Raw genomic sequence first — 27812 nt, 5'->3', positions numbered from 1 at the left:
CCAGTCTACATAAAATTGAAGTAGGTGCTGGACACTAATTAAATATTATTTACTATTCCCACTCCAGTCTACATAAAATTGAAGTAGGTGCTGGACACTAATTAAATATTAATTACTATTCCCACTCCAGTCTACATAAAATGTAAGTAGGTGCTGGACACTAATTAAACAAAATTTACTATTCCCACTCCTTTGTACAGAAAATTGAAGTAGGTGCTGGACACTAATTAAATATAATTTACTATTCCCACTCCAGTCTACATAAAATTGAAGTAGGTGCTGGACACTAATTAAATATAATTTACTATTCCCACTCCAGTCTACATAAAATTGAAGTAGATGCTGGACACTAATTAAATATTAATTACTATTCCCACTCCAGTCTACATAAAATTGAAGTAGGTGCTGGACACTAATTAAATATTTTTTACTATTTCCACTCCAGTGTACAGAAAATTGAAGTAGGTGCTGGACATTAATTAAACAAAATTTACTATTGCCACTCTAGTCTACATAAAATTGAAGTAGGTGCTGGACACTAATTAAACAAAATTTACTATTCCCACTCCAGTGTACATAAAATTGAAGTAGGTGCTGGACACTAATTAAATATAATTTACTATTCCCACTCCAGTGTACATAAAATTGAAGTAGGTGCTGGACACTAATTAAATATTAATTACTATTCCCACTCCAGTCTACATAAAATTTAAGTAGGTGCTGGACACTAATTAAACAAAATTTACTATTCCCACTCCTTTGTACAGAAAATTGAAGTAGGTGCTGGACACTAATTAAATATAATTTACTATTCCCACTCCAGTCTACATAAAATTGAAGTAGTTGCTGGACACTAATTAAATATTATTTACTATTCCCACTCCAGTCTACAGAAAATTGAAGTAGGTGCTGGACACTAATTAAATATTAATTACTATTCCCACTCCAGTGTACATACAATTGAAGTAGGTGCTGGACACTCATTAAATATAATTTACTATTCCCACTCCAGTCTACATATAATTGAAGTAGTTGCTGGACACTAATTAAATATTATTTACTATTCCCACTCCAGTCTACATAAAATTGAAGTAGGTGCTGGACACTAATTAAATATTAATTACTATTCCCACTACAGTCTACATAAAATTGAAGTAGGTGCTGGACACTAATTAAATATAATTTGCTATTCCCACTCCAGTCTACATAAAATTGAAGTAGGTGCTGGACACTAATTAAATATTATTTACTATTCCCACTCCAGTCTACATACAAGTGAAGTAGGTGCTGGACACTAATTAAACATATTTTACTATTCCCACTCCAGTCTACATAAAATTGAAGTAGGTGCTGGACACTAATTAAATATAATTTACTATTCCCACTCCAGTCTACATAAAATTGAAGTAGGTGCTGGACACTAATTAAATATTTTTTACTATTTCCACTCCAGTGTACAGAAAATTGAAGTAGGTGCTGGACATTAATTAAACAAAATTTACTATTGCCACTCCAGTCTACATAAAATTGAAGTAGGTGCTGGACACTAATTAAACAAAATTTACTATTCCCACTCCAGTGTACATAAAATTGAAGTAGGTGCTGGACACTAATTAAATATAATTTACTATTCCCACTCCAGTGTACATAAAATTGAAGTAGGTGCTGGACACTAATTAAATATTAATCACTATTCCCACTCCAGTCTACATAAAATTTAAGTAGGTGCTGGACACTAATTAAACAAAATTTACTATTCCCACTCCTTTGTACAGAAAATTGAAGTAGGTGCTGGACACTAATTAAATATTAATTACTATTCCCACTACAGTCTACATAAAATTGAAGTAGGTGCTGGACACTAATTAAATATTAATTACTATTCCCACTACAGTCTACATAAAATTGAAGTAGGTGCTGGACACTAATTAAATATAATTTGCTATTTCCCCTCCAGTCTACATAAAATTGAAGTAGGTGCTGGACACTAATTAAATAATATTTACTATTCCCCCTCCAGTCTACATAAAAGTGAAGTAGGTGCTGGACACTAATTAAACATATTTTACTATTCCCACTCCAGTCTACATAAAATTGAAGTAGGTGCTGGACACTAATTAAATATAATTTACTATTCCCACTCCAGTCTACATAAAATTGAAGTAGATGCTGGACACTAATTAAATATTAATTACTATTCCCACTCCAGTCTACATAAAATTGAAGTAGGTGCTGGACACTAATTAAATATTTTTTACTATACCCACTCCAGTGTACAGAAAATTGAAGTAGGTGCTGGACACTAATTAAACAAAATTTACTATTGCCACTCCAGTCTACATAAAATTGAAGTAGGTGCTGGACACTAATTAAATTTTTTTTACTATTCCCACTCCAGTGTACATAAAATTGAATTAGGTGCTGGACACTAATTAAATATAATTTACTATTCCCACTCCAGTCTACATAAAATTGAAGTAGGTGCTGGACACTAATGAAATATTAATTACTATTCCCACTCCAGTCTACATAAAATTGAAGTAGGTGCTGGACACTAATTAAATATTAATTACTATTCCCACTCCAATCTACATAAAATTGAAGTAGGTGCTGGACACTAACTAATTATAATTTACTATTCCCACTCCAGTCTACATAAAATTGAAGTAGGTGCTGGACACTAATTAAATATAATTTACTATTCCCGCTCCAGTCTACATAAAATTGAAGTAGGTGCTGGACACTAATTAAATATTATTTACTATTCCCACTCCAGTCTACATAAAATTGAAGTAGGTGCTGGACACTAATTAAATATATTTTACTATTCCCACTCCAGTCTACATAAAATTGAAGTAGGTGCTTGACACTAATTAAAAATAATTTACTTTTCCCACTCCAGTCTACATAAAATTGAAGTAGATGCTGGATACTAATTAAATATTAATTACTATTCCCACTCCAGTCTACATAAAATTGAAGTAGGTGCTGGACACTAAATAAATATTTTTTACTATACCCACTCCAGTGTACAGAAAATTGAAGTAGGTGCTGGACACTAATTAAACAAAATTTACTATTGCCACTCCAGTCTACATAAAATTGAAGTAGGTGCTGGACACTAATTAAACAAAATGTACTATTCCCACTCCAGTGTACATAAAATTGAAGTAGGTGCTGGACACTAATTAAATATAATTTACTATTCCCACTCCAGTGTACATAAAATTGAAGTAGGTGCTGGACACTAATTAAATATTAATTACTATTCCCACTCCAGTCTACATAAAATTTAAGTAGGTGCTGGACACTAATTAAACAAAATTTACTATTCCCACTCCTTTGTACAGAAAATTGAAGTAGGTGCTGGACACTAATTAAATATAATTTACTATTCCCACTCCAGTCTACATAAAATTGAAGTAGTTGCTGGACACTAATTAAATATTATTTACTATTCCCACTCCAGTCTACAGAAAATTGAAGTAGGTGCTGGACACTAATTAAATATTAATTACTATTCCCACTCCAGTGTACATACAATTGAAGTAGGTGCTGGACACTCATTAAATATAATTTACTATTCCCACTCCAGTCTACATATAATTGAAGTAGTTGCTGGACACTAATTAAATATTATTTACTATTCCCACTCCAGTCTACATAAAATTGAAGTAGGTGCTGGACACTAATTAAATATATTTTACTATTCCCACTCCAGTCTACATAAAATTGAAGTAGATGCTGGACACTAATTAAATATTAATTACTATTCCCACTCCAGTCTACATAAAATTGAAGTAGGTGCTGGACACTAATTAAATATTTTTTACTATTCCCACTCCAGTGTACAGAAAATTGAAGTAGGTGCTGGACACTAATTAAATATAATTTACTATTCCCACTCCAGTCTACATAAAATTGAAGTAGTTGCTGGACACTAATTAAATATTATTTACTATTCCCACTCCAGTCTACAGAAAATTGAAGTAGGTGCTGGACACTAATTAAATATTAATTACTATTCCCACTCCAGTGTACATACAATTGAAGTAGGTGCTGGACACTCATTAAATATAATTTACTATTCCCACTCCAGTCTACATATAATTGAAGTAGTTGCTGGACACTAATTAAATATTATTTACTATTCCCACTCCAGTCTACATAAAATTGAAGTAGGTGCTGGACACTAATTAAATATTAATTACTATTCCCACTACAGTCTACATAAAATTGAAGTAGGTGCTGGACACTAATTAAATATAATTTGCTATTCCCACTCCAGTCTACATAAAATTGAAGTAGGTGCTGGACACTAATTAAATATTATTTACTATTCCCACTCCAGTCTACATAAAAGTGAAGTAGGTGCTGGACACTAATTAAACATATTTTACTATTCCCACTCCAGTCTACATAAAATTGAAGTAGGTGCTGGACACTAATTAAATATAATTTACTATTCCCACTCCAGTCTACATAAAATTGAAGTAGGTGCTGGACACTAATTAAATATTTTTTACTATTTCCACTCCAGTGTACAGAAAATTGAAGTAGGTGCTGGACATTAATTAAACAAAATTTACTATTGCCACTCCAGTCTACATAAAATTGAAGTAGGTGCTGGACACTAATTAAACAAAATTTACTATTCCCACTCCAGTGTACATAAAATTGAAGTAGGTGCTGGACACTAATTAAATATAATTTACTATTCCCACTCCAGTGTACATAAAATTGAAGTAGGTGCTGGACACTAATTAAATATTAATTACTATTCCCACTCCAGTCTACATAAAATTTAAGTAGGTGCTGGACACTAATTAAACAAAATTTACTATTCCCACTCCTTTGTACAGAAAATTGAAGTAGGTGCTGGACACTAATTAAATATTAATTACTATTCCCACTACAGTCTACATAAAATTGAAGTAGGTGCTGGACACTAATTAAATATTAATTACTATTCCCACTACAGTCTACATAAAATTGAAGTAGGTGCTGGACACTAATTAAATATTATTTACTATTCCCCCTCCAGTCTACATAAAAGTGAAGTAGGTGCTGGACACTAATTAAACATATTTTACTATTCCCACTCCAGTCTACATAAAATTGAAGTAGGTGCTGGACACTAATTAAATATAATTTACTATTCCCACTCCAGTCTACATAAAATTGAAGTAGATGCTGGACACTAATTAAATATTAATTACTATTCCCACTCCAGTCTACATAAAATTGAAGTAGGTGCTGGACACTAATTAAATATTTTTTACTATACCCACTCCAGTGTACAGAAAATTGAAGTAGGTGCTGGACACTAATTAAACAAAATTTACTATTGCCACTCCAGTCTACATAAAATTGAAGTAGGTGCTGGACACTAATTAAATTTTTTTTACTATTCCCACTCCAGTGTACATAAAATTGAAGTAGGTGCTGGACACTAATTAAATATAATTTACTATTCCCACTCCAGTCTACATAAAATTGAAGTAGGTGCTGGACACTAATTAAATATTAATTACTATTCCCACTCCAGTCTACATAAAATTGAAGTAGGTGCTGGACACTAATTAAATATTAATTACTATTCCCACTCCAGTCTACATAAAATTGAAGTAGGTGCTGGACACTAACTAATTATAATTTACTATTCCCACTCCAGTCTACATAAAATTGAAGTAGGTGCTGGACACTAATTAAATATAATTTACTATTCCCGCTCCAGTCTACATAAAATTGAAGTAGGTGCTGGACACTAATTAAATATTATTTACTATTCCCACTCCAGTCTACATAAAATTGAAGTAGGTGCTGGACACTAATTAAATATATTTTACTATTCCCACTCCAGTCTACATAAAATTGAAGTAGGTGCTTGACACTAATTAAAAATAATTTACTTTTCCCACTCCAGTCTACATAAAATTGAAGTAGATGCTGGACACTAATTAAATATTAATTACTATTCCCACTCCAGTCTACATAAAATTGAAGTAGGTGCTGGACACTAAATAAATATTTTTTACTATACCCACTCCAGTGTACAGAAAATTGAAGTAGGTGCTGGACACTAATTAAACAAAATTTACTATTGCCACTCCAGTCTACATAAAATTGAAGTAGGTGCTGGACACAAATTAAACAAAATGTACTATTCCCACTCCAGTGTACATAAAATTGAAGTAGGTGCTGGACACTAATTAAATATAATTTACTATTCCCACTCCAGTCTACATAAAATTGAAGTAGGTGCTGGACACTAATTAAATATTAATTACTATTCCCACTCCAGTCTACATAAAATTGAAGTAGGTGCTGGACACTAATTAAATATTAATTACTATTCCCACTCCAGTCTACATAAAATTAAAGTAGGTGCTGGACACTAATTAAATATAATTTACTATTCCCACTCCAGTCTACATAAAATTGAAGTAGGTGCTGGACACTAATTAAATATTTTTTACTATTTCCACTCCAGTGTACAGAAAATTGAAGTAGGTGCTGGACATTAATTAAACAAAATGTACTATTGCCACTCCAGTCTACATAAAATTGAAGTAGGTGCTGGACACTAATTAAACAAAATTTACTATTCCCACTCCAGTGTACATAAAATTGAAGTAGGTGCTGGACACTAATTAAATATAATTTACTATTCCCACTCCAGTGTACATAAAATTGAAGTAGGTGCTGGACACTAATTAAATATTAATTACTATTCCCACTCCAGTCTACATAAAATTTAAGTAGGTGCTGGACACTAATTAAACAAAATTTACTATTCCCACTCCTTTGTACAGAAAATTGAAGTAGGTGCTGGACACTAATTAAATATTAATTACTATTCCCACTACAGTCTACATAAAATTGAAGTAGGTGCTGGACACTAATTAAATATTAATTACTATTCCCACTACAGTCTACATAAAATTGAAGTAGGTGCTGGACACTAATTAAATATAATTTGCTATTTCCACTCCAGTCTACATAAAATTGAAGTAGGTGCTGGACACTAATTAAATATTATTTACTATTCCCCCTCCAGTCTACATAAAAGTGAAGTAGGTGCTGGACACTAATTAAATATATTTTACTATTCCCACTCCAGTCTACATAAAATTGAAGTAGGTGCTGGACACTAATTAAATATAATTTACTATTCCCACTCCAGTCTACATAAAATTGAAGTAGATGCTGGACACTAATTAAATATTAATTACTATTCCCACTCCAGTCTACATAAAATTGAAGTAGGTGCTGGACACTAATTAAATATTTTTTACTATACCCACTCCAGTGTACAGAAAATTGAAGTAGGTGCTGGACACTAATTAAACAAAATTTACTAGTGCCACTCCAGTCTACATAAAATTGAAGTAGGTGCTGGACACTAATTAAAATTTTTTTACTATTCCCACTCCAGTGTACATAAAATTGAAGTAGGTGCTGGACACTAATTAAATATAATTTACTATTCCCACTCCAGTCTACATAAAATTGAAGTAGGTGCTGGACACTAATTAAATATTAATTACTATTCCCACTCCAGTCTACATAAAATTGAAGTAGGTGCTGGACACTAATTAAATATTAATTACTATTCCCACTCCAGTCTACATAAAATTGAAGTAGGTGCTGGACACTAACTAATTATAATTTACTATTCCCACTCCAGTCTACATAAAATTGAAGTAGGTGCTGGACACTAATTAAATATAATTTACTATTCCCGCTCCAGTCTACATAAAATTGAAGTAGGTGCTGGACACTAATTAAATATTATTTACTATTCCCACTCCAGTCTACATAAAATTGAAGTAGGTGCTGGACACTAATTAAATATATTTTACTATTCCCACTCCAGTCTACATAAAATTGAAGTAGGTGCTTGACACTAATTAAAAATAATTTACTTTTCCCACTCCAGTCTACATAAAATTGAAGTAGATGCTGGACACTAATTAAATATTAATTACTATTCCCACTCCAGTCTACATAAAATTGAAGTAGGTGCTGGACACTAAATAAATATTTTTTACTATACCCACTCCAGTGTACAGAAAATTGAAGTAGGTGCTGGACACTAATTAAACAAAATTTACTATTGCCACTCCAGTCTACATAAAATTGAAGTAGGTGCTGGACACTAATTAAACAAAATGTACTATTCCCCCTCCAGTGTACATAAAATTGAAGTAGGTGCTGGACACTAATTAAATATAATTTACTATTCCCACTCCAGTCTACATAAAATTGAAGTAGGTGCTGGACACTAATTAAATATTAATTACTATTCCCACTCCAGTCTACATAAAATTGAAGTAGGTGCTGGACACTAATTAAATATTAATTACTATTCCCACTCCAGTCTACATAAAATTAAAGTAGGTGCTGGACACTAATTAATTATAATTTACTATTCCCACTCCAGTCTACATAAAATTGAAGTAGGTGCTGGACACTAATTAAATATAATTTGCTATTCCCACTCCAGTCTACATAAAATTGAAGTAGGTGCTGGACACTAATTAAATATTATTTACTATTCCCACTCCAGTCTACATAAAAGTGAAGTAGGTGCTGGACACTAATTAAACATATTTTACTATTCCCACTCCAGTCTACATAAAATTGAAGTAGGTGCTGGACACTAATTAAATATAATTTACTATTCCCACTCCAGTCTACATAAAATTGAAGTAGATGCTGGACACTAATTAAATATTAATTACTATTCCCACTCCAGTCTACATAAAATTGAAGTAGGTGCTGGACACTAATTAAATATTAATCACTATTTCCACTCCAGTCTACATAAAATTTAAGTAGGTGCTGGACACTAATTAAACAAAATTTACTATTCCCACTCCTTTGTACAGAAAATTGAAGTAGGTGCTGGACACTAATTAAATATAATTTACTATTCCCACTCCAGTCTACATAAAATTGAAGTAGTTGCTGGACACTAATTAAATATTATTTACTATTCCCACTCCAGTCTACAGAAAATTGAAGTAGGTGCTGGACACTAATTAAATATTAATTACTATTCCCACTCCAGTGTACATACAATTGAAGTAGGTGCTGGACACTCATTAAATATAATTTACTATTCCCACTCCAGTCTACATATAATTGAAGTAGTTGCTGGACACTAATTAAATATTATTTACTATTCCCACTCCAGTCTACATAAAATTGAAGTAGGTGCTGGACACTAATTAAATATTAATTACTATTCCCACTACAGTCTACATAAAATTGAAGTAGGTGCTGGACACTAATTAAATATAATTTGCTATTCCCACTCCAGTCTACATAAAATTGAAGTAGGTGCTGGACACTAATTAAATATTATTTACTATTCCCACTCCAGTCTACATAAAAGTGAAGTAGGTGCTGGACACTAATTAAACATATTTTACTATTCCCACTCCAGTCTACATAAAATTGAAGTAGGTGCTGGACACTAATTAAATATAATTTACTATTCCCACTCCAGTCTACATAAAATTGAAGTAGGTGCTGGACACTAATTAAATATTTTTTACTATTTCCACTCCAGTGTACAGAAAATTGAAGTAGGTGCTGGACATTAATTAAACAAAATTTACTATTGCCACTCCAGTCTACATAAAATTGAAGTAGGTGCTGGACACTAATTAAACAAAATTTACTATTCCCACTCCAGTGTACATAAAATTGAAGTAGGTGCTGGACACTAATTAAATATAATTTACTATTCCCACTCCAGTGTACATAAAATTGAAGTAGGTGCTGGACACTAATTACATATTAATTACTATTCCCACTCCAGTCTACATAAAATTTAAGTAGGTGCTGGACACTAATTAAACAAAATTTACTATTCCCACTCCTTTGTACAGAAAATTGAAGTAGGTGCTGGACACTAATTAAATATTAATTACTATTCCCACTACAGTCTACATAAAATTGAAGTAGGTGCTGGACACTAATTAAATATAATTTGCTATTTCCACTCCAGTCTACATAAAATTGAAGTAGGTGCTGGACACTAATTAAATATTATTTATTATTCCCCCTCCAGTCTACATAAAAGTGAAGTAGGTGCTGGACACTAATTAAACATATTTTACTATTCCCACTCCAGTCTACATAAAATTGAAGTAGGTGCTGGACACTAATTAAATATAATTTACTATTCCCACTCCAGTCTACATAAAATTGAAGTAGATGCTGGACACTAATTAAATATTAATTACTATTCCCACTCCAGTCTACATAAAATTGAAGTAGGTGCTGGACACTAATTAAATATTTTTTACTATACCCACTCCAGTGTACAGAAAATTGAAGTAGGTGCTGGACACTAATTAAACAAAATTTACTATTGCCACTCCAGTCTACATAAAATTGAAGTAGGTGCTGGACACTAATTAAATTTTTTTTACTATTCCCACTCCAGTGTACATAAAATTGAAGTAGGTGCTGGACACTAATTAAATATAATTTACTATTCCCACTCCAGTCTACATAAAATTGAAGTAGGTGCTGGACACTAATTAAATATTAATTACTATTCCCACTCCAGTCTACATAAAATTGAAGTAGGTGCTGGACACTAATTAAATATTAATTACTATTCCCACTCCAGTCTACATAAAATTGAAGTAGGTGCTGGACACTAACTAATTATAATTTACTATTCCCACTCCAGTCTACATAAAATTGAAGTAGGTGCTGGACACTAATTAAATATAATTTACTATTCCCGCTCCAGTCTACATAAAATTGAAGTAGGTGCTGGACACTAATTAAATATTATTTACTATTCCCACTCCAGTCTACATAAAATTGAAGTAGGTGCTGGACACTAATTAAATATATTTTACTATTCCCACTCCAGTCTACATAAAATTGAAGTAGGTGCTTGACACTAATTAAAAATAATTTACTTTTCCCACTCCAGTCTACATAAAATTGAAGTAGATGCTGGACACTAATTAAATATTAATTACTATTCCCACTCCAGTCTACATAAAATTGAAGTAGGTGCTGGACACTAAATAAATATTTTTTACTATACCCACTCCAGTGTACAGAAAATTGAAGTAGGTGCTGGACACTAATTAAACAAAATTTACTATTGCCACTCCAGTCTACATAAAATTGAAGTAGGTGCTGGACACTAATTAAACAAAATGTACTATTCCCACTCCAGTGTACATAAAATTGAAGTAGGTGCTGGACACTAATTAAATATAATTTACTATTCCCACTCCAGTCTACATAAAATTGAAGTAGGTGCTGGACACTAATTAAATATTAATTACTATTCCCACTCCAGTCTACATAAAATTGAAGTAGGTGCTGGACACTAATTAAATATTAATTACTATTCCCACTCCAGTCTACATAAAATTAAAGTAGGTGCTGGACACTAATTAATTATAATTTACTATTCCCACTCCAGTCTACATAAAATTGAAGTAGGTGCTGGACACTAATTAAATATAATTTGCTATTCCCACTCCAGTCTACATAAAATTGAAGTAGGTGCTGGACACTAATTAAATATTATTTACTATTCCCACTCCAGTCTACATAAAAGTGAAGTAGGTGCTGGACACTAATTAAACATATTTTACTATTCCCACTCCAGTCTACATAAAATTGAAGTAGGTGCTGGACACTAATTAAATATAATTTACTATTCCCACTCCAGTCTACATAAAATTGAAGTAGATGCTGGACACTAATTAAATATTAATTACTATTCCCACTCCAGTCTACATAAAATTGAAGTCGGTGCTGGACACTAATTAAATATTTTTTAGTATACCCACTCCAGTGTACAGAAAATTGAAGTAGGTGCTGGACACTAATTAAACAAAATTTACTATTGCCACTCCAGTCTACATAAAATTGAAGTAGGTGCTGGACACTAATTACATTTTTTTTACTATTCCCACTCCAGTGTACATAAAATTGAAGTAGGTGCTGGACACTAATTAAATATAATTTACTATTCCCACTCCAGTCTACATAAAATTGAAGTAGGTGCTGGACACTAATTAAATATTAATTACTATTCCCACTCCAGTCTACATAAAATTGAAGTAGGTGCTGGCCACTAATTAAATATTAATTACTATTCCCACTCCAGTCTACATAAAATTGAAGTAGGTGCTGGACACTAACTAATTATAATTTACTATTCCCACTCCAGTCTACATAAAATTGAAGTAGGTGCTGGACACTAATTAAATATAATTTACTATTCCCGCTCCAGTCTACATAAAATTGAAGTAGGTGCTGGACACTAATTAAATATTATTTACTATTCCCACTCCAGTCTACATAAAATTGAAGTAGGTGCTGGACACTAATTAAATATATTTTACTATTCCCACTCCAGTCTACATAAAATTGAAGTAGGTGCTTGACACTAATTAAAAATAATTTACTTTTCCCACTCCAGTCTACATAAAATTGAAGTAGATGCTGGACACTAATTAAATATTAATTACTATTCCCACTCCAGTCTACATAAAATTGAAGTAGGTGCTGGACACTAAATAAATATTTTTTACTATACCCACTCCAGTGTACAGAAAATTGAAGTAGGTGCTGGACACTAATTAAACAAAATTTACTATTGCCACTCCAGTCTACATAAAATTGAAGTAGGTGCTGGACACTAATTAAACAAAATGTAATATTCCCACTCCAGTGTACATAAAATTGAAGTAGGTGCTGGACACTAATTAAATATAATTTACTATTCCCACTCCAGTCTACATAAAATTGAAGTAGGTGCTGGACACTAATTAAATATTAATTACTATTCCCACTCCAGTCTACATAAAATTGAAGTAGGTGCTGGACACTAATTAAATATTAATTACTATTCCCACTCCAGTCTACATAAAATTGAAGTAGGTGCTGGACACTAATTAATTATAATTTACTATTCCCACTCCAGTCTACATAAAATTGAAGTAGGTGCTGGACACTAATTAAATATTATTTACTATTCCCACTCCAGTCAACATAAAATTGAAGTAGGTGCTGGACACTAATTAAACAAAATGTACTATTCCCACTCCAGTGAACATAAAATTGAAGTAGGTGCTGGACACTAATTAAATATAATTTACTATTCCCACTCCAGTCTACATAAAAGTGAAGTAGGTGCTGGACACTAATTAAACATATTTTACTATTCCCACTCCAGTCTACATAAAATTGAAGTAGGTGCTGGACACTAATTAAATATAATTTACTATTCCCACTCCAGTCTACATAAAATTGAAGTAGATGCTGGACACTAATTAAATATTAATTACTATTCCCACTCCAGTCTACATAAAATTGAAGTAGGTGCTGGACACTAATTAAATATTTTTTACTATACCCACTCCAGTGTACAGAAAATTGAAGTAGGTGCTGGACACTAATTAAACAAAATTTACTATTGCCACTCCAGTCTACATAAAATTGAAGTAGGTGTTGGACACTAATTAATTTTTTTTACTATTCCCACTCCAGTGTACATAAAATTGAAGTAGGTGGTGGACACTAATTAAATATAATTTACTATTCCCACTCCAGTCTACATAAAATTGAAGTAGGTGCTGGACACTAATTAAATATTAATTACTATTCCCACTCCAGTCTACATAAAATTGAAGTAGGTGCTGGACACTAATTAAATATTAATTACTATTCCCACTCCAGTCTACATAAAATTGAAGTAGGTGCTGGACACTAACTAATTATAATTTACTATTCCCACTCCAGTCTACATAAAATTGAAGTAGGTGCTGGACACTAATTAAATATAATTTACTATTCCCGCTCCAGTCTACATAAAATTGAAGTAGGTGCTGGACACTAATTAAATATTATTTACTATTCCCACTCCAGTCTACATAAAATTGAAGTAGGTGCTGGACACTAATTAAATATATTTTACTATTCCCACTCCAGTCTACATAAAATTGAAGTAGGTGCTTGACACTAATTAAAAATAATTTACTTTTCCCACTCCAGTCTACATAAAATTGAAGTAGATGCTGGACACTAATTAAATATTAATTACTATTCCCACTCCAGTCTACATAAAATTGAAGTAGGTGCTGGACACTAAATAAATATTTTTTACTATACCCACTCCAGTGTACAGAAAATTGAAGTAGGTGCTGGACACTAATTAAACAAAATTTACTATTGCCACTCCAGTCTACATAAAATTGAAGTAGGTGCTGGACACTAATTAAACAAAATGTACTATTCCCACTCCAGTGTACATAAAATTGAAGTAGGTGCTGGACACTAATTAAATATAATTTACTATTCCCACTCCAGTCTACATAAAATTGAAGTAGGTGCTGGACACTAATTAAATATTAATTACTATTCCCACTCCAGTCTACATAAAATTGAAGTAGGTGCTGGACACTAATTAAATAATAATTACTATTCCCACTCCAGTCTACATAAAATTGAAGTAGGTGCTGGACACTAATTAATTATAATTTACTATTCCCACTCCAGTCTACATAAAATTGAAGTAGGTGCTGGACACTAATTAAATATTATTTACTATTCCCACTCCAGTCAACATAAAATTGAAGTAGGTGCTGGACACTAATTAAACAAAATGTACTATTCCCACTCCAGTGAACATAAAATTGAAGTAGGTGCTGGACACTAATTAAATATAATTTACTATTCCCACTCCAGTCTACATAAAATTGAAGTAGGTGCTGGACACTAATTAAATCTAATTTACTATTCCCACTCCAGTGTACATAAAATTGAAGTAGGTGCTGGACACTAATTAAATAATATTTACTATTCCCACTCCTGTCTACATAAAATTGAAGTAGGTGCTGGACACTAATTAAATATTATTTACTATTCCCACTCCAGTCTACATAAAATTGAAATAGGTGCTGGACACTAATTAAATATTATTTAATATTCCCACTCCAGTGTACAGAAATTTGAAGTAGGTGCTGGACACTAATTAAACAAAATTTACTATTCCCACTCCAGTCTACATAAAATTGAAGTAGGTGCTGGACACTAATTAAATATTAATTACTATTCCCACTCCAGTCTACATAAAATGTAAGTAGGTGCTGGACACTAATTAAACAAAATTTACTATTCCCACTCCTTTGTACAGAAAATTGAAGTAGGTGCTGGACACTAATTAAATATAATTTACTATTCCCACTCCACTCTACATACAATTGAAGTAGTTACTGGACACTAATTAAATATTATTTACTATTCCCACTCCAGTCTACAGAAAATTGAAGTAGGTGCTGGACACTAATTAAATATTAATTACTATTCCCACTCCAGTGTACATAAAATTGAAGTAGGTGCTGGACACTCATTAAATATAATTTACTATTCCCACTCCAGTCTACATATAATTGAAGTAGTTGCTGGACACTAATTAAATATTATTTAATATTCCCACTCCAGTCTACAGAAAATTGAAGTAGGTGCTGGACACTAATTAAATATTAATTACTATTCCCACTCCAGTCTACATAAAATTGAAGTAGGTGCTGGACACTAATTAAATAATAATTACTATTCCCACTCCAGTCTACATAAAATTGAAGTAGGTGCTGGACACTAATTAATTATAATTTACTATTCCCACTCCAGTCTACATAAAATTGAAGTAGGTGCTGGACACTAATTAAATATTATTTACTATTCCCACTCCAGTCAACATAAAATTGAAGTAGGTGCTGGACACTAATTAAACAAAATGTACTATTCCCACTCCAGTGAACATAAAATTGAAGTAGGTGCTGGACACTAATTAAATATAATTTACTATTCCCACTCCAGTCTACATAAAATTGAAGTAGGTGCTGGACACTAATTAAATCTAATTTACTATTCCCACTCCAGTGTACATAAAATTGAAGTAGGTGCTGGACACTAATTAAATAATATTTACTATTCCCACTCCTGTCTACATAAAATTGAAGTAGGTGCTGGACACTAATTAAATATTATTTACTATTCCCACTCCAGTCTACATAAAATTGAAATAGGTGCTGGACACTAATTAAATATTATTTAATATTCCCACTCCAGTGTACAGAAATTTGAAGTAGGTGCTGGACACTAATTAAACAAAATTTACTATTCCCACTCCAGTCTACATAAAATTGAAGTAGGTGCTGGACACTAATTAAATATAATTTACTATTCCCACTCCAGTGTACATAAAATTGAAGTAGGTGCTGGACACTAATTAAATATTAATTACTATTCCCACTCCAGTCTACATAAAATGTAAGTAGGTGCTGGACACTAATTAAACAAAATTTACTATTCCCACTCCTTTGTACAGAAAATTGAAGTAGGTGCTGGACACTAATTAAATATAATTTACTATTCCCACTCCACTCTACATACAATTGAAGTAGTTACTGGACACTAATTAAATATTATTTACTATTCCCACTCCAGTCTACAGAAAATTGAAGTAGGTGCTGGACACTAATTAAATATTAATTACTATTCCCACTCCAGTGTACATAAAATTGAAGTAGGTGCTGGACACTCATTAAATATAATTTACTATTCCCACTCCAGTCTACATATAATTGAAGTAGTTCCTGGACACTAATTAAATATTATTTAATATTCCCACTCCAGTCTACAGAAAATTGAAGTAGGTGCTGGACACTAATTAAATATTAATTACTATTCCCACTCCAGTCTACATAAAATTGAAGTAGGTGCTGGACACTAATTAAATATTATTTACTATTCCCACTCCAGTCTACATAAAATTGAAGTAGGTGCTGGACACTAATTAAATATTATTTACTATTCCCACTCCAGTCTACATAAAATTGAAGTAGGTGCTGGACACTAATTAAATATATTTTACTATTCCCACTCCAGTCTACATAAAATTGAAGTAGATGCTGGACACTAATTAAATATTAATTACTATTCCCACTCCAGTCTACATAAAATTGAAGTAGGTGCTGGACACTAATTAAATATTTTTTACTATACCCACTCCAGTGTACAGAAAATTGAAGTAGGTGCTGGACACTAATTAAACAAAATTTACTATTCCCACTCCTTTGTACAGAAAATTGAAGTAGGTGCTGGACACTAATTAAATATTAATTACTATTCCCACTACAGTCTACATAAAATTGAAGTAGGTGCTGGACACTAATTAAATATAATTTGCTATTTCCACTCCAGTCTACATAAAATTGAAGTAGGTGCTGGACACTAATTAAATATTATTTACTATTCCCCCTCCAGTCTACATAAAAGTGAAGTAGGTGCTGGACACTAATTAAACATATTTTACTATTCCCACTCCAGTCTACATAAAATTGAAGTAGGTGCTGGACACTAATTAAATATAATTTACTATTCCCACTCCAGTCTACATAAAATTGAAGTAGATGCTGGACACTAATTAAATATTAATTACTATTCCCACTCCAGTCTACATAAAATTGAAGTAGGTGCTGGACACTAATTAAATATTTTTTACTATACCCACTCCAGTGTACAGAAAATTGAAGTAGGTGCTGGACACTAATTAAACAAAATTTACTATTGCCACTCCAGTCTACATAAAATTGAAGTAGGTGCTGGACACTAATTAAATTTTTTTTACTATTCCCACTCCAGTGTACATAAAATTGAAGTAGGTGCTGGACACTAATTAAATATAATTTACTATTCCCACTCCAGTCTACATAAAATTGAAGTAGGTGCTGGACACTAATTAAATATTAATTACTATTCCCACTCCAGTCTACATAAAATTGAAGTAGGTGCTGGACACTAATTAAATATTAATTACTATTCCCACTCCAGTCTACATAAAATTGAAGTAGGTGCTGGACACTAACTAATTATAATTTACTATTCCCACTCCAGTCTACATAAAATTGAAGTAGGTGCTGGACACTAATTAAATATAATTTACTATTCCCGCTCCAGTCTACATAAAATTGAAGTAGGTGCTGGACACTAATTAAATATTATTTACTATTCCCACTCCAGTCTACATAAAATTGAAGTAGGTGCTGGACACTAATTAAATATATTTTACTATTCCCACTCCAGTCTACATAAAATTGAAGTAGGTGCTTGACACTAATTAAAAATAATTTACTTTTCCCACTCCAGTCTACATAAAATTGAAGTAGATGCTGGACACTAATTAAATATTAATTACTATTCCCACTCCAGTCTACATAAAATTGAAGTAGGTGCTGGACACTAAATACATATTTTTTACTATACCCACTCCAGTGTACAGAAAATTGAAGTAGGTGCTGGACACTAATTAAACAAAATTTACTATTGCCACTCCAGTCTACATAAAATTGAAGTAGGTGCTGGACACTAATTAAACAAAATGTACTATTCCCACTCCAGTGTACATAAAATTGAAGTAGGTGCTGGACACTAATTAAATATAATTTACTATTCCCACTCCAGTCTACATAAAATTGAAGTAGGTGCTGGACACTAATTAAATATTAATTACTATTCCCACTCCAGTCTACATAAAATTGAAGTAGGTGCTGGACACTAATTAAATATTAATTACTATTCCCACTCCAGTCTACATAAAATTAAAGTAGGTGCTGGACACTAATTAATTATAATTTACTATTCCCACTCCAGTCTACATAAAATTGAAGTAGGTGCTGGACACTAATTAAATATAATTTGCTATTCCCACTCCAGTCTACATAAAATTGAAGTAGGTGCTGGACACTAATTAAATATTATTTACTATTCCCACTCCAGTCTACATAAAAGTGAAGTAGGTGCTGGACACTAATTAAACATATTTTACTATTCCCACTCCAGTCTACATAAAATTGAAGTAGGTGCTGGACACTAATTAAATATAATTTACTATTCCCACTCCAGTCTACATAAAATTGAAGTAGATGCTGGACACTAATTAAATATTAATTACTATTCCCACTCCAGTCTACATAAAATTGAAGTCGGTGCTGGACACTAATTAAATATTTTTTAGTATACCCACTCCAGTGTACAGAAAATTGAAGTAGGTGCTGGACACTAATTAAACAAAATTTACTATTGCCACTCCAGTCTACATAAAATTGAAGTAGGTGCTGGACACTAATTACATTTTTTTTACTATTCCCACTCCAGTGTACATAAAATTGAAGTAGGTGCTGGACACTAATTAAATATAATTTACTATTCCCACTCCAGTCTACATAAAATTGAAGTAGGTGCTGGACACTAATTAAATATAATTTACTATTCCCGCTCCAGTCTACATAAAATTGAAGTAGGTGCTGGACACTAATTAAATATTATTTACTATTCCCACTCCAGTCTACATAAAATTGAAGTAGGTGCTGGACACTAATTAAATATATTTTACTATTCCCACTCCAGTCTACATAAAATTGAAGTAGGTGCTTGACACTAATTAAAAATAATTTACTTTTCCCACTCCAGTCTACATAAAATTGAAGTAGATGCTGGACACTAATTAAATATTAATTACTATTCCCACTCCAGTCTACATAAAATTGAAGTAGGTGCTGGACACTAAATAAATATTTTTTACTATACCCACTCCAGTGTACAGAAAATTGAAGTAGGTGCTGGACACTAATTAAACAAAATTTACTATTGCCACTCCAGTCTACATAAAATTGAAGTAGGTGCTGGACACTAATTAAACAAAATGTACTATTCCCACTCCAGTGTACATAAAATTGAAGTAGGTGCTGGACACTAATTAAATATAATTTACTATTCCCACTCCAGTCTACATAAAATTGAAGTAGGTGCTGGACACTAATTAAATATTAATTACTATTCCCACTCCAGTCTACATAAAATTGAAGTAGGTGCTGGACACTAATTAAATAATAATTACTATTCCCACTCCAGTCTACATAAAATTGAAGTAGGTGCTGGACACTAATTAATTATAATTTACTATTCCCACTCCAGTCTACATAAAATTGAAGTAGGTGCTGGACACTAATTAAATATTATTTACTATTCCCACTCCAGTCAACATAAAATTGAAGTAGGTGCTGGACACTAATTAAACAAAATGTACTATTCCCACTCCAGTGAACATAAAATTGAAGTAGGTGCTGGACACTAATTAAATATAATTTACTATTCCCACTCCAGTCTACATAAAATTGAAGTAGGTGCTGGACACTAATTAAATCTAATTTACTATTCCCACTCCAGTGTACATAAAATTGAAGTAGGTGCTGGACACTAATTAAATAATATTTACTATTCCCACTCCTGTCTACATAAAATTGAAGTAGGTGCTGGACACTAATTAAATATTATTTACTATTCCCACTCCAGTCTACATAAAATTGAAATAGGTGCTGGACACTAATTAAATATTATTTAATATTCCCACTCCAGTGTACAGAAATTTGAAGTAGGTGCTGGACACTAATTAAACAAAATTTACTATTCCCACTCCAGTCTACATAAAATTGAAGTAGGTGCTGGACACTGATTAAATATTAATTACTATTCCCACTCCAGTCTACATAAAATGTAAGTAGGTGCTGGACACTAATTAAACAAAATTTACTATTCCCACTCCTTTGTACAGAAAATTGAAGTAGGTGCTGGACACTAATTAAATATAATTTACTATTCCCACTCCACTCTACATACAATTGAAGTAGTTACTGGACACTAATTAAATATTATTTACTATTCCCACTCCAGTCTACAGAAAATTGAAGTAGGTGCTGGACACTAATTAAATATTAATTACTATTCCCACTCCAGTGTACATAAAATTGAAGTAGGTGCTGGACACTCATTAAATATAATTTACTATTCCCACTCCAGTCTACATATAATTGAAGTAGTTGCTGGACACTAATTAAATATTATTTAATATTCCCACTCCAGTCTACAGAAAATTGAAGTAGGTGCTGGACACTAATTAAATATTAATTACTATTCCCACTCCAGTCTACATAAAATTGAAGTAGGTGCTGGACACTAATTAAATAATAATTACTATTCCCACTCCAGTCTACATAAAATTGAAGTAGGTGCTGGACACTAATTAATTATAATTTACTATTCCCACTCCAGTCTACATAAAATTGAAGTAGGTGCTGGACACTAATTAAATATTATTTACTATTCCCACTCCAGTCAACATAAAATTGAAGTAGGTGCTGGACACTAATTAAACAAAATGTACTATTCCCACTCCAGTGAACATAAAATTGAAGTAGGTGCTGGACACTAATTAAATATAATTTACTATTCCCACTCCAGTCTACATAAAATTGAAGTAGGTGCTGGACACTAATTAAATCTAATTTACTATTCCCACTCCAGTGTACATAAAATTGAAGTAGGTGCTGGACACTAATTAAATAATATTTACTATTCCCACTCCTGTCTACATAAAATTGAAGTAGGTGCTGGACACTAATTAAATATTATTTACTATTCCCACTCCAGTCTACATAAAATTGAAATAGGTGCTGGACACTAATTAAATATTATTTAATATTCCCACTCCAGTGTACAGAAATTTGAAGTAGGTGCTGGACACTAATTAAACAAAATTTACTATTCCCACTCCAGTCTACATAAAATTGAAGTAGGTGCTGGACACTAATTAAATATAATTTACTATTCCCACTCCAGTGTACATAAAATTGAAGTAGGTGCTGGACACTAATTAAATATTAATTACTATTCCCACTCCAGTCTACATAAAATGTAAGTAGGTGCTGGACACTAATTAAACAAAATTTACTATTCCCACTCCTTTGTACAGAAAATTGAAGTAGGTGCTGGACACTAATTAAATATAATTTACTATTCCCACTCCACTCTACATACAATTGAAGTAGTTACTGGACACTAATTAAATATTATTTACTATTCCCACTCCAGTCTACAGAAAATTGAAGTAGGTGCTGGACACTAATTAAATATTAATTACTATTCCCACTCCAGTGTACATAAAATTGAAGTAGGTGCTGGACACTCATTAAATATAATTTACTATTCCCACTCCAGTCTACATATAATTGAAGTAGTTCCTGGACACTAATTAAATATTATTTAATATTCCCACTCCAGTCTACAGAAAATTGAAGTAGGTGCTGGACACTAATTAAATATTAATTACTATTCCCACTCCAGTCTACATAAAATTGAAGTAGGTGCTGGACACTAATTAAATATTATTTACTATTCCCACTCCAGTCTACATAAAATTGAAGTAGGTGCTGGACACTAATTAAATATTATTTACTATTCCCACTCCAGTCTACATAAAATTGAAGTAGGTGCTGGACACTAATTAAATATATTTTACTATTCCCACTCCAGTCTACATAAAATTGAAGTAGATGCTGGACACTAATTAAATATTAATTACTATTCCCACTCCAGTCTACATAAAATTGAAGTAGGTGCTGGACACTAATTAAATATTTTTTACTATACCCACTCCAGTGTACAGAAAATTGAAGTAGGTGCTGGACACTAATTAAACAAAATTTACTATTCCCACTCCTTTGTACAGAAAATTGAAGTAGGTGCTGGACACTAATTAAATATTAATTACTATTCCCACTACAGTCTACATAAAATTGAAGTAGGTGCTGGACACTAATTAAATATAATTTGCTATTTCCACTCCAGTCTACATAAAATTGAAGTAGGTGCTGGACACTAATTAAATATTATTTACTATTCCCCCTCCAGTCTACATAAAAGTGAAGTAGGTGCTGGACACTAATTAAACATATTTTACTATTCCCACTCCAGTCTACATAAAATTGAAGTAGGTGCTGGACACTAATTAAATATAATTTACTATTCCCACTCCAGTCTACATAAAATTGAAGTAGATGCTGGACACTAATTAAATATTAATTACTATTCCCACTCCAGTCTACATAAAATTGAAGTAGGTGCTGGACACTAATTAAATATTTTTTACTATACCCACTCCAGTGTACAGAAAATTGAAGTAGGTGCTGGACACTAATTAAACAAAATTTACTATTGCCACTCCAGTCTACATAAAATTGAAGTAGGTGCTGGACACTAATTAAATTTTTTTTACTATTCCCACTCCAGTGTACATAAAATTGAAGTAGGTGCTGGACACTAATTAAATATAATTTACTATTCCCACTCCAGTCTACATAAAATTGAAGTAGGTGCTGGACACTAATTAAATATTAATTACTATTCCCACTCCAGTCTACATAAAATTGAAGTAGGTGCTGGACACTAATTAAATATTAATTACTATTCCCACTCCAGTCTACATAAAATTGAAGTAGGTGCTGGACACTAACTAATTATAATTTACTATTCCCACTCCAGTCTACATAAAATTGAAGTAGGTGCTGGACACTAATTAAATATAATTTACTATTCCCGCTCCAGTCTACATAAAATTGAAGTAGGTGCTGGACACTAATTAAATATTATTTACTATTCCCACTCCAGTCTACATAAAATTGAAGTAGGTGCTGGACACTAATTAAATATATTTTACTATTCCCACTCCAGTCTACATAAAATTGAAGTAGGTGCTTGACACTAATTAAAAATAATTTACTTTTCCCACTCCAGTCTACATAAAATTGAAGTAGATGCTGGACACTAATTAAATATTAATTACTATTCCCACTCCAGTCTACATAAAATTGAAGTAGGTGCTGGACACTAAATACATATTTTTTACTATACCCACTCCAGTGTACAGAAAATTGAAGTAGGTGCTGGACACTAATTAAACAAAATTTACTATTGCCACTCCAGTCTACATAAAATTGAAGTAGGTGCTGGACACTAATTAAACAAAATGTACTATTCCCACTCCAGTGTACATAAAATTGAAGTAGGTGCTGGACACTAATTAAATATAATTTACTATTCCCACTCCAGTCTACATAAAATTGAAGTAGGTGCTGGACACTAATTAAATATTAATTACTATTCCCACTCCAGTCTACATAAAATTGAAGTAGGTGCTGGACACTAATTAAATATTAATTACTATTCCCACTCCAGTCTACATAAAATTAAAGTAGGTGCTGGACACTAATTAATTATAATTTACTATTCCCACTCCAGTCTACATAAAATTGAAGTAGGTGCTGGACACTAATTAAATATAATTTGCTATTCCCACTCCAGTCTACATAAAATTGAAGTAGGTGCTGGACACTAATTAAATATTATTTACTATTCCCACTCCAGTCTACATAAAAGTGAAGTAGGTGCTGGACACTAATTAAACATATTTTACTATTCCCACTCCAGTCTACATAAAATTGAAGTAGGTGCTGGACACTAATTAAATATAATTTACTATTCCCACTCCAGTCTACATAAAATTGAAGTAGATGCTGGACACTAATTAAATATTAATTACTATTCCCACTCCAGTCTACATAAAATTGAAGTCGGTGCTGGACACTAATTAAATATTTTTTAGTATACCCACTCCAGTGTACAGAAAATTGAAGTAGGTGCTGGACACTAATTAAACAAAATTTACTATTGCCACTCCAGTCTACATAAAATTGAAGTAGGTGCTGGACACTAATTACATTTTTTTTACTATTCCCACTCCAGTGTACATAAAATTGAAGTAGGTGCTGGACACTAATTAAATATAATTTACTATTCCCACTCCAGTCTACATAAAATTGAAGTAGGTGCTGGACACTAATTAAATATTAATTACTATTCCCACTCCAGTCTACATAAAATTGAAGTAGGTGCTGGCCACTAATTAAATATTAATTACTATTCCCACTCCAGTCTACATAAAATTGAAGTAGGTGCTGGACACTAACTAATTATAATTTACTATTCCCACTCCAGTCTACATAAAATTGAAGTAGGTGCTGGACACTAATTAAATATAATTTACTATTCCCGCTCCAGTTTTCATAAAATTGAAGTAGGTGCTGGACACTAATTAAATATTATTTACTATTCCCACTCCAGTCTACATAAAATTGAAGTAGGTGCTGGACACTAATTAAATATATTTTACTATTCCCACTCCAGTCTACATAAAATTGAAGTAGGTGCTTGACACTAATTAAAAATAATTTACTTTTCCCACTCCAGTCTACATAAAATTGAAGTAGATGCTGGACACTAATTAAATATTAATTACTATTCCCACTCCAGTCTACATAAAATTGAAGTAGGTGCTGGACACTAAATAAATATTTTTTACTATACCCACTCCAGTGTACAGAAAATTGAAGTAGGTGCTGGACACTAATTAAACAAAATTTACTATTGCCACTCCAGTCTACATAAAATTGAAGTAGGTGCTGGACACTAATTAAACAAAATGTAATATTCCCACTCCAGTGTACATAAAATTGAAGTAGGTGCTGGACACTAATTAAATATAATTTACTATTCCCACTCCAGTCTACATAAAATTGAAGTAGGTGCTGGACACTAATTAAATATTAATTACTATTCCCACTCCAGTCTACATAAAATTGAAGTAGGTGCTGGACACTAATTAAATATTAATTACTATTCCCACTCCAGTCTACATAAAATTGAAGTAGGTGCTGGACACTAATTAATTATAATTTACTATTCCCACTCCAGTCTACATAAAATTGAAGTAGGTGCTGGACACTAATTAAATATTATTTACTATTCCCACTCCAGTCAACATAAAATTGAAGTAGGTGCTGGACACTAATTAAACAAAATGTACTATTCCCACTCCAGTGAACATAAAATTGAAGTAGGTGCTGGACACTAATTAAATATAATTTACTATTCCCACTCCAGTCTACATAAAAGTGAAGTAGGTGCTGGACACTAATTAAACATATTTTACTATTCCCACTCCAGTCTACATAAAATTGAAGTAGGTGCTGGACACTAATTAAATATAATTTACTATTCCCACTCCAGTCTACATAAAATTGAAGTAGATGCTGGACACTAATTAAATATTAATTACTATTCCCACTCCAGTCTACATAAAATTGAAGTAGGTGCTGGACACTAATTAAATATTTTTTACTATACCCACTCCAGTGTACAGAAAATTGAAGTAGGTGCTGGACACTAATTAAACAAAATTTACTATTGCCACTCCAGTCTACATAAAATTGAAGTAGGTGTTGGACACTAATTAATTTTTTTTACTATTCCCACTCCAGTGTACATAAAATTGAAGTAGGTGCTGGACACTAATTAAATATAATTTACTATTCCCACTCCAGTCTACATAAAATTGAAGTAGGTGCTGGACACTAATTAAATATTAATTACTATTCCCACTCCAGTCTACATAAAATTGAAGTAGGTGCTGGACACTAATTAAATATTAATTACTATTCCCACTCCAGTCTACATAAAATTGAAGTAGGTGCTGGACACTAACTAATTATAATTTACTATTCCCACTCCAGTCTACATAAAATTGAAGTAGGTGCTGGACACTAATTAAATATAATTTACTATTCCCGCTCCAGTCTACATAAAATTGAAGTAGGTGCTGGACACTAATTAAATATTATTTACTATTCCCACTCCAGTCTACATAAAATTGAAGTAGGTGCTGGACACTAATTAAATATATTTTACTATTCCCACTCCAGTCTACATAAAATTGAAGTAGGTGCTTGACACTAATTAAAAATAATTTACTTTTCCCACTCCAGTCTACATAAAATTGAAGTAGATGCTGGACACTAATTAAATATTAATTACTATTCCCACTCCAGTCTACATAAAATTGAAGTAGGTGCTGGACACTAAATAAATATTTTTTACTATACCCACTCCAGTGTACAGAAAATTGAAGTAGGTGCTGGACACTAATTAAACAAAATTTACTATTGCCACTCCAGTCTACATAAAATTGAAGTAGGTGCTGGACACTAATTAAACAAAATGTACTATTCCCACTCCAGTGTACATAAAATTGAAGTAGGTGCTGGACACTAATTAAATATAATTTACTATTCCCACTCCAGTCTACATAAAATTGAAGTAGGTGCTGGACACTAATTAAATATTAATTACTATTCCCACTCCAGTCTACATAAAATTGAAGTAGGTGCTGGACACTAATTAAATAATAATTACTATTCCCACTCCAGTCTACATAAAATTGAAGTAGGTGCTGGACACTAATTAATTATAATTTACTATTCCCACTCCAGTCTACATAAAATTGAAGTAGGTGCTGGACACTAATTAAATATTATTTACTATTCCCACTCCAGTCAACATAAAATTGAAGTAGGTGCTGGACACTAATTAAACAAAATGTACTATTCCCACTCCAGTGAACATAAAATTGAAGTAGGTGCTGGACACTAATTAAATATAATTTACTATTCCCACTCCAGTCTACATAAAATTGAAGTAGGTGCTGGACACTAATTAAATCTAATTTACTATTCCCACTCCAGTGTACATAAAATTGAAGTAGGTGCTGGACACTAATTAAATAATATTTACTATTCCCACTCCTGTCTACATAAAATTGAAGTAGGTGCTGGACACTAATTAAATATTATTTACTATTCCCACTCCAGTCTACATAAAATTGAAATAGGTGCTGGACACTAATTAAATATTATTTAATATTCCCACTCCAGTGTACAGAAATTTGAAGTAGGTGCTGGACACTAATTAAACAAAATTTACTATTCCCACTCCAGTCTACATAAAATTGAAGTAGGTGCTGG

This window comes from Lissotriton helveticus, chromosome 5_1 (genome assembly GCF_964261635.1).
Source record: "Lissotriton helveticus chromosome 5_1, aLisHel1.1, whole genome shotgun sequence".
NCBI classification, from domain to species: Eukaryota; Metazoa; Chordata; class Amphibia; order Caudata; family Salamandridae; genus Lissotriton; species Lissotriton helveticus.
Note: the sequence above shows the minus strand (reverse complement) of the source record.